At 45.1% G+C, this 13699-nt stretch overlaps 1 non-coding gene across 1 annotated transcript; it reads left to right on the top strand.

Moving 5' to 3' along the window:
• Positions 1-228: 228 nt before the first annotated feature.
• trnat-ugu (transfer RNA threonine (anticodon UGU)) lies at positions 229-302 on the top strand. Its single transcript has one exon. It is a non-coding gene; the product is annotated as a tRNA-Thr (tRNA).
• The last annotated feature ends 13397 nt before the right edge of the window (positions 303-13699 follow it).

The raw sequence follows: 13699 nt of genomic DNA, 5'->3' as shown, positions 1-13699 counted from the left end.
GACCTGTGGAGAAGTGGGATGAGAATATATAGAAGGGTCTGAAGAAGGGTCATTGACCTGAAACGTTAACTCTGCTTCTCTCTCCACAGATGCTGCCAGACCTGATGAGTATTTCCAGCGTTTCTTGTTTTTATTTGAGATGTCCAGCATCTGCTGTATTTTCCTTTGATATTGATATTATATGAGAATAAATAGTGCACTCCTCTGATTTTAATTATAACCACATCTGGCTCTGTAGCTTAGTTGGTTAAAGCACCTGTCTTGTAAACAGGAGATCCTGGGTTCAATTCCCAGCAGAGCCTTGTTTCTCATTTGTGATGTATAAGTTACCTTGTCAACCACTTCCATCTGTGTCTTCTGAACTTTCAGTGAGAATTCAAATTATGTGATGAATTTTCGTCACAAGAGAAAACAGCCTTTGTGAAGAATGTGAGTTTGGAATGGCTGTTCCTCCTTGGACAGAAATTCAGTCCTGATATTTCAAAGGCAACTTCTTTGATACAAACGTGTTCACAGTTGCATTCAACCTGGAAAACAGCTCGACATTAATGTCACTGAAGGAAAGTGTGACTGCGTTGTATGTTTCAGAGTGTTTGTGTTGTTATGTGTTGCTTGTGACTGAGACTGGGACATGACGCAAGTGGGAGGGTTTATCTGAGGTTTGGAATATTTGTCAGTCAGGAACAAGAAAAATCAAAGGAACCAAATAAGAAAACCTATGTCTCATGTGGTTACCGAGAAACAGTGAGGAGATATTAAACGTTGTTCTTTTCAATACAGCTGTGTGAACATTGACCTTTCCTGCCTTCTATAAACAGTATTTGAAGTGTCTCGGTAACAATGTTCAGTGTTGATGAGAGTGGGGTCTGGGTGAGCAGCTGCTGAGTGTGACAGGGTCAGGACTGGATGCAGGAAGTACTCTGACAGTCTCTCTCTCTCTCTCTCGCTGATGGGTTTGAGTTGATTTTCAACTGGCAGCTGTTGGTGTTTCGATAAATCAAGTTCCCTCCACCCATTTTTTTGGACAGACAGTGTAGTATAAGGATGTAAAGGGTTAATGCTGAGGACATTGGGATCAATCACTCCCACTGTCAAAGTGATGATGTAACAGTCACAGGAGATGAGGTTTGGGAAAAGAGAGAGCAGCACCAAGGATGCTAGCTTAGGAGGCTTGATGAGTGTGTATATAGTATTGTGTAAATTAGAAAAGAGTTCTTAGTTCTTTCAGCAGGAAATGTGTCCCGAAAATATCGAGAAACTCACAATTTTATTATTCAGGAGTCGGAACACAAATATTAATTCCAAGTGACCGTTCTGGGTTCATTTAACAAAAAAAAGGTAGAGAATAATATTACTCACTGATTGAAATCCCCCAGTGAGGAGACAGTTAAACAGGTGATCTGTTGGGGCATCCTTCGATCCAAGGTTTCTGCAGCATTTAATCTCCCTTTTTGGTGAAATTCTCTGTTATATGCAACTTTTTTTTTATCCAGCTTTGAGGGGCAAGTGAAAAAACTGAAAAAAGTGAGCAGTTCCATCGTTTCTTTTCTTCCTTCTTCCCTTCTTTCCATCAGTTTCGCTTTTCTGTCTCAGATCAATATAGTGATGAGAATCCCAATTTAATCTGTTGTTTCTGGTGTTTTATCCATTCCAATCAGAATTCAACATTCCAATCAAATCTATTTGTTATTCCACAGTGTCTCTCCATGTGTTTTATTCTGTTGTATTCTCTCACAGTCTGTTTGATGATCAATGTTACATCTCACTCTCTGTTCTGGTGAAGATCAGAAGCAGTGATATCTGTTTACACCATCCACCAAGTCGGCCTGAAGATGTGCCTCGCCGATCATGTGGAGTTAGGAACATAGGAACATAGGAGCAGGAGTCGGCCATTCAGCCCATCGAGCCTGCCCCACCATTCAATATGATCATGGCTGATCATCCACTTCAATGCTTTTTTCCCCACACTTTCCTCATATTCCCTTATGTCATTTGTATTTACAAATCTGTCAATCTCTGCTTTAAACATACTCAACGACTGAGCTTCCACAGCCATCTGGGGTACAGAATTCCAAAGATTCACAACCCTCCGAGTAAAGAAATTTCTCCTCATCTCTGTCCTAAGGAGCTTCCCCCTTATTTTGAAATTGAGCCCCTGGTTCTCGACTCCCCATCCAGATGAAACATCTTAGCTGCATCTACCCTGACTGTCCTTTAAGTATTTTGTAGGTTTCAATGAGATCACCTCTCATTCTTCGAAACTCTAGAGAATACAGCCCCAGTTTCCCCAATCTCTCTTCATAGAACAGTCCCATCATCCCAGGAACAAGTCTGATGAAATTTCATTGAACTCCCTCCATGGCAATAATATCCTTCCTAAGGTAAGGAGACCAAAAATGCACACAGTACTCCAAGTGCGGTCTAACCAAGGTTCTATACAATTGAAGCAAGAATTCACTACTCCTGTACTCAAATCCTCTTGTGATAAAGGCTAACATACTATTAGCCTTCCTAATTGCTTGCTGCACCTGCATGTTAGCTGTCAGTGACTTATTGACATGGACACCCAGGTCACCCTTATATTCTATACCTCAGCTAATAAAGGAAAGGATTCCATATACTTGTTGAACCACCTTATTGACCAGTCCTGCTACCTTCAGGGATCTGTGGACATTCACTCCAACGTCCCTCACTTCCTCTGCACCGTTCAGTGTTCTCCCATTAATTGTGTATTCCTTTGCCTTTTTTGACCTCCCAAATGCATCACCTCACCCTTGTCCAATTTGAATTCCATTTACCACTTCTCTGCCCACCTTACCAGTCAATTGATATCTTCCTGCAGTGTACAGCAATCCTCCTCCCTATCAACAACACGGACAATTTTTGTGTCATCTGCAAACATCTTGATTGTGCCCTCTACATTTATGTCCATATCATTAATATATACCACAAAAAGCAGGGGACCTAGTTCTGAGCCCTGTGGAACACCACTGGAAACAGTCCTCCAGTTGCAAAAACACCTGTAACCAATTCCTTTTTGTTTCCTGCCACTGAACCAATTTTGTGTCCAGCTTGCTACATTCCCCTGGATCCCATGTGCTTTTATTTTTTTTAACCAGTTTGCCATGTGGGACCTTGTCAAAAGTCTTGCTAAAATCCATGTGGATCAGATCAACTGCACTATCCTCATCAATCCTCCTTGTTACTTCTTCAAAAACATTCAATCAAGATAGTCAGACAGGAGCTTCCCTTAACAAATCCATGCTGACGGTACTTGATTAATCTGTGCCTTTCTAAGTGACAGTTTATCCTGTCTCTCAGAATTAATTCCAATAATTCGCCCACTATTGAGGTTAGGCTGACTGGCCTTTAATTATTTGGTCGATCATTCGCTTCCTTTTTCAACAATGGTGCAATGTTAGCAATAAAAACAAAAAGTGCTGGACATCCACAGCAGGTCTGGCAGCATCTGTGGAGAGAGAAACAAAGTTAACATTTCAGGTCAGTGACCTTTCATCAGAACAGAAACGTTAACTTTGCTTCTCTCTCCACAGTTGCTGCCAGATCTGCTGTGTATTTCCAATGCAACTAGTTTTTATTTCAGATTTGCAGCATCTGCAGAATTTTGCTTTTATTGCAGTGTTACGAGACCTCCAATCCTCTGACATCACACCCGTATCCAGTGAGGGATTGGAAACTGATGGTCAGACCTTCAACTATTTCCTCCCTGACTTCTTTTAACAGCCTGGGGTACATTTCATCCGGCCCTGATGATTTATCCACTTTCAAGGATGCTAATCCCATTTATACTTCTTCTCTCCCTCAGTTTATCATGTCCAAAACTTCACACTCCTTCTCCTTAATTACAATATCTGCATCACCCCCCTCATTTGTGAAGACAGTAAAATATTCATTAATAAACATACCAACATCTTCCACACTGACACATAGGTTACATTTTTAGGTCTTTGATGGGCCCGACTCTTTCCTCAGTTGCCTCTGACTGCAATGTATTGATGAAACATCTTTGGATTTGTTTTGATTTTGTTTGTCAATATTCTTTCGTGATCTCTGTTTGTTCTTCATCGCTACTCCCAAATACCTCTAGTCATGTCAAAACACAACTTATCAGAAGGGGAATTTGAACCCACCCCTGCAGAGAGAATTGTGATCTGAATGAACCGTCTCAGACTGCTCGACCATCCTGACTACCCCATGTGTATGTTTAATGCTGACGAAATTATCCATTCATTGTGAAAGTATTTGTGAGATTGTGGAAATGTCTGGAAGAGGAAAGACCAACGGGAAAGCTCGGTCCAAGGCCAAGTCTCGCTCCTCCCGGGCTGGACTGCAGTTCCCGGTGGGCCGTGTTCACAGGCTCCTGAGAAAGGGTAACTATGCTGAGCGTGTGGGTGCCAGAGCCCAGGTCTATCTGGCTGCTGTGCTCGAGTATCTGACCGCTGAAATCCTCGAGCTGGGCGGTAACGCGGCCCGGGACAACAAGAAGACCTGCATCATCCCCAGACACCTACAGCTGGCCGTCCTCAATGATGAGGAGCTCAACAAGCTGCTGGGAGGGGTGACCATCGTTCAGGGTAGAGTGCTGCCTAATATCCAGGCCGTGTTGCTGCCCAGGAAAACCAGTGCATCGGGCACCAAAACCAAGTCAATCTGCCAGGATTTTTTCAAATACTCAAAGGCTCTTTTCAGAGCCACCCACAGTATCTGAAAGGGCTGATTGCTGTCTGAAGTCTGCTGTACCCGCACCTCTGTCTATCCCTCTTCATCTGGAACAACCAACGCTATCTTCCATTCCTTTCACCATTATGTGTTTAACTAGCTTCTCCTTATAGTCATTCCAATATCAATGTACTAATGAAATGATCTGTGTCAGTGCTGGCAATTTCCATAGAATCATAGAAAAATTAGGGCACAGAAGGAGCCCATTCAGCCCATCGCGTTTGCTCTGGCCGAAAAAACTAGCCACCCAATCTATTCCCACCTTCCAGCACCTGATCCGCAGACTTGCAAGTTACAGCACTTCAGGTGCATGTCCAGGTATTTTTAAATGAGTTGAGGGTTTCTGCCTCCACCACCATTCCTGGCAGCGAATTCCAGACACCCACCACCCTCTGGGTAAAAACGTTTCACCTCATGTCCCCTCTAATCCTTCTACCAATCACCTTATGTCTGTGGCCCCTGGTAACTGACCTCCCCACAGGGGAAACAGGTCCTTACTGTCCACTCTGTCTAGGCGCCTCATAATTTTGTACACCTCATTCAAGTCACCCCTCAGACTCCTCTGTTCTAAGGAAAACAACCCGAGTTGCTCCAATATTTGCTCATAGCTGCAACTTTCAAGCCCTGGCAACGTTCTTGTCAATCCCCTCTGTACTCTCTCCAGAGCAATTATGTCCTTTCTGTAATGTGGTGACCAGAACTGTACGCAATACTCCAGCTGTGGCCGAACCGCCGTTTTATACAGTTCTAGCATTACATCCCTGCTTTTCTATTCTATACCTTGGCCAAAAAAGGAAAGCATTCCATATGCCTTCTTCACCACTCGAGCTACCTGTCCTGCCACTTTCAGGGACCTGTGGACATGCACTCCAAAGTCTCTCACTTCTTCTACCCCTCTCAATATCTTCCCGTTTATTGTGTATTCCCTTGCTTTGTTTGCCCTCCCCAAATGCATTACCTCACACTTCCCCAGGTCGAATTCCATTTGCCACTTTTCCGCCCACTCAACCAATCCATTCATATCATTCTGATGTCTACAGCTATCCTCCTCACTATCAATTACACGGTCAATTTTTGTGTCATCAGCAAATTTCCCAATCATACCTCCCACATTTAATTCCAAATCATTAATATATACCACAAACAGCAAGGGACCCAACACTGAGCCCTGTGGAATGCCACTGAAAACTGCTTTCCATTCGCAAAAACATCCGTCGATAACTATCCTTTGTTTCACTGAGTCAATTTTGGATCCAACCTGCCACATTCCCCTGTATTCCATGGGCTTTCATTTTACTGACCAGTCTGCCATGTGGGACCTTACTAAAATCCATGTAGACCACATCCACCACACTATCCTCATCAATGTTTCTTGTTACTTCCTCAAAAAACTCAATCAAGTTCGTGAGATATGACCTTCCCTTAACAAATCCATGCTGACTATCCCTGATTAATCCTTGCCTTTCTAAGTGGCAGTTTATCCTGTCCCTCAGAATTGATTCTAATAATTTACCCACCACCAAGGTCAGACTGACGGGCCTATAATTATTTGGCCTATCCCTCACATCCTTTTTAAATAATAGTACAACGTTCGCAGACCTCCAATCCTCCGGCACCTCCCCCATATCCAGTGAGGATTTGAAGATGATCCTCAGCGCATCCACTATTTCCTCCCTGGCTTCCTTTAACAACCTCAGATGCAAACCATCTGGCCTTGGTGATTTATTCATTTCGAAGGATGTCAGACTCTCTAGTACTTCCACTCTCATTATGCTTATCGTATCTAATATTTCACACTCCTCTTCTTTGTCTGCATCATCCCTCTCCTTTGTGAAGGCAGAGACAAAAACTCATTAAGAACCCCACACACATTTTCTGCATCCACTCATACGTTCCTTTGTACATCTCTGATAGGCCGTACCCTTTCCTTAGTTATCCTCTTGCTCTTAATGTACTGATAGAACATCTTTGGGGTTTCCTTCAAGTAGTTGTATCCAGTCCACATCCACCAAGTCACCTCTCAGTTTTGTAAAATTTGCCTTCCCCCAATTTAGAACTTTTACTTCTGTTGTATATTTGTCCTTTTACATGATTATGCCAAAACTAATTGCAGTATGGTCACGAGGGGTCGTGGTGGCGTAGTGGTCTTGTCAGTGGACTTGTCAGTGGATTAGAAACCCAGACACCTAGGGTATTGCTCAGGGGACGTGGGTTCAAATCCCACCATTGAAATTTAAATCCAAATAATAAATCTGCAATTAAAAAGCAAGTCTAATGATGGCCATGAAACCATTGTTGATGGTTGTAAAAACCCATCTGGTTTACTCATGCCCTTTAGTGAAGGAAATCTGCTGTTCTTGTCTGGCCTGCATGCGACTGCAGACCCACAGCAATGTGGTTGACTCTTACATGCCCTCTGAAATGGCCGAGCGTGCCACTCAGTTGAAACTAAACACTACGAAGTCAATAAAAAGGAATGAAACCAGACGGACCACCCGGCGTCGACCTGGGCACCAGAAATGACAATGGCAAACCCAGCGCTGTCGACCCTGCAAAGTCCTCCTTAGTAACATCTGGTGGCTTGTGTTAAGTTGGGAGAGCAACAGCCTGACGTAGTCATACTCACAGAATCATACCTTACAGGCAATGTCGCAGACACTGCCATCACCATCCCTGGGTATGTACTGTCCCACGGGCAGGACAGACTCACCAGAGGTGTCGGTACAGTAGAGAGGGAATTGCCCTGGAAGTCCTCAACATCGACTCTGGACCCCATGAGGTCTCATGGCATCAGATCAAACAATGAACAAGGAAACCTCCTGCTGATTACCACCTACTGCCCTCCCTCAGCTGATGAGTCAGTACTCCTCCATGTTGAACAGCACTTGGAGGAAGCACTGAGGGTGGCAAGAGCACAGAATGTACTCTGGGTGGGGGACTTCAATGTCCATCACCAAGAGTGGCTCGGAAGCATCTCCACTGGCCGAATCCAAAAGGACATATCTGCTAGTGCTGCTTGATGGCAATATTGATGACACCTTCCATCACTTTAGGCCCCATCAGTCTACTCTCAATCATCAGTAAAATGATGGAAGGTGCCATCAAGCGGCACTCGCTTAGCCATAACCTGCCTCAGTGACACTCAGTTTGGGTTCTGCCAGGGCCACTCAGCTCCTGACCTCATGACAGCCTTGGTTCAAACATGGACAAAAGAGGTGAGGTGTGAGTGATTGCCTTTGACATCAAGGCAGTATTTGACCGAGTATGGCATCAAGGAGCCCGAGCAAAACTGAGGTCAATGGGAAAACCCTCCACTGGCTGGAGTCATACCTAGCGCAAAGGAAGATGGTTGTGGTTGTTGGAGGTCAATCATCTGAGCTCCAGGACATCACTGCAGGCGCTCCTCAGGGTAATGTCCTCAGCCCAACCATCTTCAGCTGCTTCATCAATGACCTTCCTTCAATCAGAAGGTCAGAAGTGGGGATGTTCGCTGATGATTGCACAATGTTCAGCACCATTCATGACTCCTCAGATACTGAAGCAGTCCGTGTAGAAATACAGCAAGACATGGACAATATCCAGGCTTGGGCTGATAAGTGGCAAGTAACATTCGGGCCGCACAAGTGCCAGGCAATGACCATCACCAATAAGAGAGAATCGAACTAACTCCCCTTGACATTCAATGGCATTACCATTGCTGAATCCCCCACTATCAACATCATAGGGGCACCATTGACCAGAAGCTGAACTGGAGTAGCCATATAAATACCGTGGCTACAAGAGCAGGTCAGAGGCTAGGAATCCTGAGGCGAGTAACTCACCTCCTGACTCCCCAAAGCCTGTCCACCATCTACAAGGCACAAGTCAGGAGGGTGTTGGAATAGTCTCCACTTGCCTGGATAGGTGCAGCTCCAACAACACTCAAGAAGCTCAACACCATCCAGGACAAAGCAGCCCACTTGATTGGCATCCCATCTACAAACATTCACTCCCTCCCCCACCGACGCACAGTGGCAGCAGTGTGTACCATCTACAAGATGCACTGCAGCAATGCACCAAGGCTCCTTGAACAGCACCTTCCAAACCTGTGACCTCTACCAACTAGATGTACAAGGGCATAAAATGCATGGGAACACCACCACCTGCAAGTTCCCCACCACGACACACACCATCCTGACTTGGAACTATTTCGCTGATCCTTCACTGTCACTGGGTCAAAATCCTGGAACTCCATTCTGAATAGCACTGTGGGTGCACCTACCCCAAATGGACTGCAGCGGTTCAAGAAGGCAGCTCACCACCACCTTCCCAAGGGCAATTAGGGATGGGTAATAAATGCTGACCTGGCCAGCGACGCCCAAAATCCCATGAATGAATAAAAAAAAGCTATCTCCAAAATGGTCACCCACTGCTACTTGCCCAGCTTCATTACTGAAGACTCGCTCCAGAATTGTGCCCCCTCTCATTGGACTTGTGATGTGCTGGCTATTAAAGTTCTCTTGAATGCAGTTCAAGAATTTTGTGCCCTCTGTGCCCTTCACACTGTTTGTATCCCAGTTGATATTGGGATAGTTGAAATCCCCAACTATTATTTCCCTATAGTTTTGCACTCAGCAATTTGCCTACATATTTGTTATTCTATCTCTCTCTCACTATTTGGGGGTCTACAGTACTCTCCTAGTAGTGTGGCTGCCCCTTTTTTATTTCTGAGCTCCACCCATATGGCCTCATTTGATGATTCATTTAGCATATAATATAATCCCTCCTCAAAGCTGTATGCCTTCCTTAACTAATAATGCTACACTCCCACCTTTTTTTATCCCTATGCCACATGAAAACTCTATATCCAGAGATGTTGAGCTGCCATTCTTGCCCTCTTGAAGCCGAGTTTCCCTTATTGCAATGATATTGTGTTACCATGTGTGGGCACAATGGCGCAGTGGTTAGCACCACAGCTCCAGGAACCCGGGTTCGATTCTGGGTACTGCCTGTGTGGAGTTTGCAAGTTCTCCCTGTGGGTTTTCGTCGGGTGCTCCGGTTTCCTCCCACAGCAAAAGAATGCAGGTTGATAGGTAAATTGGCCATTGTAAATTGCACCTAGTGTAAGTAGGTGGTAGGGAATATGGGATTACTGTCGGCGTAGTATAAATGGGTGGTTGTTGGTCAGCACAGACTCAGTGGGCCAAAGGGCCTGTTTCAGTGCTGTATCTCTAAATAAAAATAAAAAGTGTGATGTTACTTTATCAGCACAGGCTTGGAGGGCCGAATGGCCTGTTCCTGTGCTGTATTGTTCTATGTGTCTATCTGTGCCCTCAGCTCATCAGCTTTATTTACCATATGAATATACATACAAGTATAAATATTAGGAGCAGGAGTAGGCCATTCGACCCCTAGACCCTGCTTCCCCATTCAATAAGTTCACGGCTGAACTGATTACTCCACATTCCCGCCTACCCCCGATAACCTTTCACCCCTTTGCTTATCAAGAATCGATGTCCCTTTGCCTTAAAAATATTCAAAGTCTCTGCTTCCACCGCCTATTGAGGAAGAGAGTTCCAAAAACTCACCACCCTCTGAGGGAAACAAATTCTCCTCATCCCTGTCTTAAATGGGTGACCCCTTATTTTTAAACAGTGACCCCTAATGCCAGATTCTCTCACAAGGGGAAACATCCTTTCCACATCCACCCTGTCAAGACTCCTCAGGATCTGATATGTTTCAATCAAGTTGCCTCTTTAAATAAATAAATATCCTTTAACACTGCCAAATTCCTCTGCTGCACACTTTTTAAACTTTGCTTCTTCTGTCTTTCAGAGTCATTTGCTAATTTTCTGCCTCCCGTTCCCTGCCCTGAAATTGCCCTGTCTGAAACTGCCCTCAGGTTCCCATCAAGCTGCCAAATTAGTTTAAACAATCCCCAACAGCATCTTCATCCCGGTCCTGTTCAGGTGTAGACCGTTCGACTTATATAGGTCCTACCTTCCCAAGAACTGGTCACAATGCCCCAGAAATTGGAAGCCCTCCTTCCTGCACCATCTCTCCAGCCATGCATTCATCTGGTGTATTCTCCTATTTCTATACTCACTAGCATGTGGCCTTGGGAGTAATTTGGAGATTACTACCTTTGAAGTCCTGTTTGTTAATCTCTTTCCTAACTCCCTAAACTCAGCCTGAAGGATCTCATCCCTCTTTCTTCCTATATCGTTGGTACCAATGTGGACCACGACCTCTGGCTGTGCATCCTTGCCCTCCAGAATGCTCTGTCGCCACTCAGTGATATCCATGATCCTTGCACCAAGGAGGAAACCTGGTTTGCGAGCACTGAAATACCTATCTGTTCCCCGAACTATACAATCCTCTACCAGTATTGCTCGCTTGTATTTTCTCCTCCCTCCCTGCACAGCTGAACCACCCATGGAGTTCTGGTCATGACTCTCACTGCACTCTCCAGAGGAACCCTCTCTCCCATCAGTACTCAGAACTGAATACCAGTTAGAAAGTGGGATGCCCTCCAGGGACTCCTGCACTACCTGCCTTGACCTTCTTGTCTGTCTGGCAAACTCCCAATCCCTCTCAGCGTGTGCTCTCTTCAACTCCGAGGTGACAACCTGCTGAAAAGTCCTATCCACCTAGTTCTCTGCCTTGCGGATGCACAACACTGACTCCAGTTGCTGCTCGAGTTCTGAAACCTGGAGCTCAAGCTTCTGCAGCTGGTGACACTTCCTGCAGATGTGTTTGTCAAGGACACATGGTGCATCCATGACTTCCCACATACCACAGGAGGCACATTCCACTTGGCCGAGCTGCCCTGCCATAACTAAGCTTTACAAACTCATTATTGCTCGTGTAATAAGTGTAATAAGTAGATTAATTTACCAGTTACTCACCAATCAGCTTCTTCCCCTGTACCATGGAGGCTGAAAAAGCAGAAAAGAAAAGAGACCAAACAGCACCTCCTTCCCCTAGTCAGTGAAGTCCCTCACACATCAACTCACAGCTTTACACTCTGTCCAAACAGCACTTTCTAATTAGTAATTATTAGAAATTGCACTAACTAAAACATTAGTAACCTGACCAATTACAAGGTAGCTATTTGAGGGTTTTTAAACAAAGAGCTCTTTCCCTCATCCTGATTTCAGTTCCCACTCTAGACACTTGCTTTTGATTCCAGGACACTGAGGGCGGGGTGCTGCCGAATATCCAGGCCGTGCTGTTGCCCAAGAAAACCAGCGCTCTGGGCACCAAAACCAAGTCAATCTGCCAGGATTTTATCAAATACCCAAAGGCTCTTTTCAGTATCACCCACAGTATCAGAAAGGGCTGATTACTGTCTGAAGTCTGCTGTACCCACACCTCTGTCTATCCCTCTTCATCTAGAACAACCAGCGTCATCTTCCATTCCTTTCACCATCATGTGTTTAACTCGCTTCTCCTTATAGACAGTCAGATATCAATGTAATAATGAAATGATCTGTGTCAGTGCTGGCCATTTCCCTGTCCTGATTTCAGACCCCACTCTGGACACTTGTTTCCCATTCCAGGACCTACTTGTATTAATATTCAGCACCACCTGTCAGTCAGAAACTTGTCTCAATGAACTGATCCTTTCACTGAACTTCCAACTGCTGCTGTCTATTTCTAGAGGGAAAGAGCTGCTCACTGTGTAAGGATGTGAGGGGAATGTAACCCGGCTGCTGGTGAGAAGGTCCCGTCTTCTCAATCAAAAGCCTTTTATTTTACGACAGTGATTCCCAGATTCCCAGCTGGTCCGTTGAGGATTTTGTTTTCACAGAAATATCTTGTTAAATACAAATCTGATTCCAACATGTCAGTAACAGGACAGAATGGGAACCTTTAAAAGAATGAAGCAACTATTTCAGTGGCTTCTCACTGTCCCCCTGAAGCCTGTGTGAAGGGGAATTACCAATAGTCTGTAATTTATTACTTCCACACCGAGTTTGAGTTATTTTTCACGTGAAAGATTGCTGAACGGAGTCTTTTCCTGCCAGTTACGGATAAGAAGTTGACAAAAAATGGCAAAATAAAGCTGTTCATAAAATAGCACCAGCAATTTGAGTCGGTAAAAGCAAAATTGTGTTTTAAAAGCGTTTTTTTAAAGCGTGACGGGAAAATAGATTTTTATGTACTTTTCCAGTCGATCATTTCTTTTCCACAGTGAAATTGGCAGCTTTCACGAATTCAAATATTCTGCCAGGTTGACAGGTTCAGCCAATGAATTTTTGTATTTTGTGCTTCGAGGTTCTCCGATTGGATCATTCATTTTATCTAATGGCCGTGTGGCGTAATGAATAAGGCGTTTGACTTCAGTGTATTTCATGAGGTTATCGGAAGATTGTAGGTTCGAGTTCTGCCACGGTCATTTTGACCCAAAGGGGTTATGCAGGGCTTTGGGGATCGAGTCAGGGACTGAACAGATTGGAAACCCGACATGGACTTGATGGGGCGAATGGCCGCCTCATGTGGAAAGAGATGCAACAGGTCAGTGGCAAGTGGTCCAGAGGAAAACCACAAAGAAAAAACATCCCAAAGCCACCACCCAAACCAGTGGCAAGAGGAGGCTCTCTTCTGAATCAGACTGCAACAACTCCTCTTCACTGGACGGGGAAATGCTGGAACGACAGCCCCTTCAAAAGAGGCGGCAGAACTCCGAGATGGATGATAAAGCATCCCAGCCCCCGGGCACTGGAAGCTGTGATGGGCCCGGCGTGGCCCAACCCCAATGCCCCACACGTAACGACGTGGCGAACGCATCTCAGCTCCGGGACACCGGGAGCAAAGACACGTCTGGCGCACCTGAGCTCCGGGAGACCGGGAGCTGTGATGTTTTCGAGGAGGAACAGATGGAAGCAGCTGAGGACAACCCAATCCTCTCTGCCTACAAGACCCCCCCGATGTCACCCGAGCGGCACAAACCCTGCATGAAAAATCAGGAGGGGTT

This window comes from Heterodontus francisci, unplaced genomic scaffold (genome assembly GCF_036365525.1).
Source record: "Heterodontus francisci isolate sHetFra1 unplaced genomic scaffold, sHetFra1.hap1 HAP1_SCAFFOLD_708, whole genome shotgun sequence".
NCBI classification, from domain to species: Eukaryota; Metazoa; Chordata; class Chondrichthyes; order Heterodontiformes; family Heterodontidae; genus Heterodontus; species Heterodontus francisci.
The sequence above is the reverse complement of the archived record's forward strand: the minus strand, read 5'-3'. Positions and strand labels throughout refer to the sequence as shown.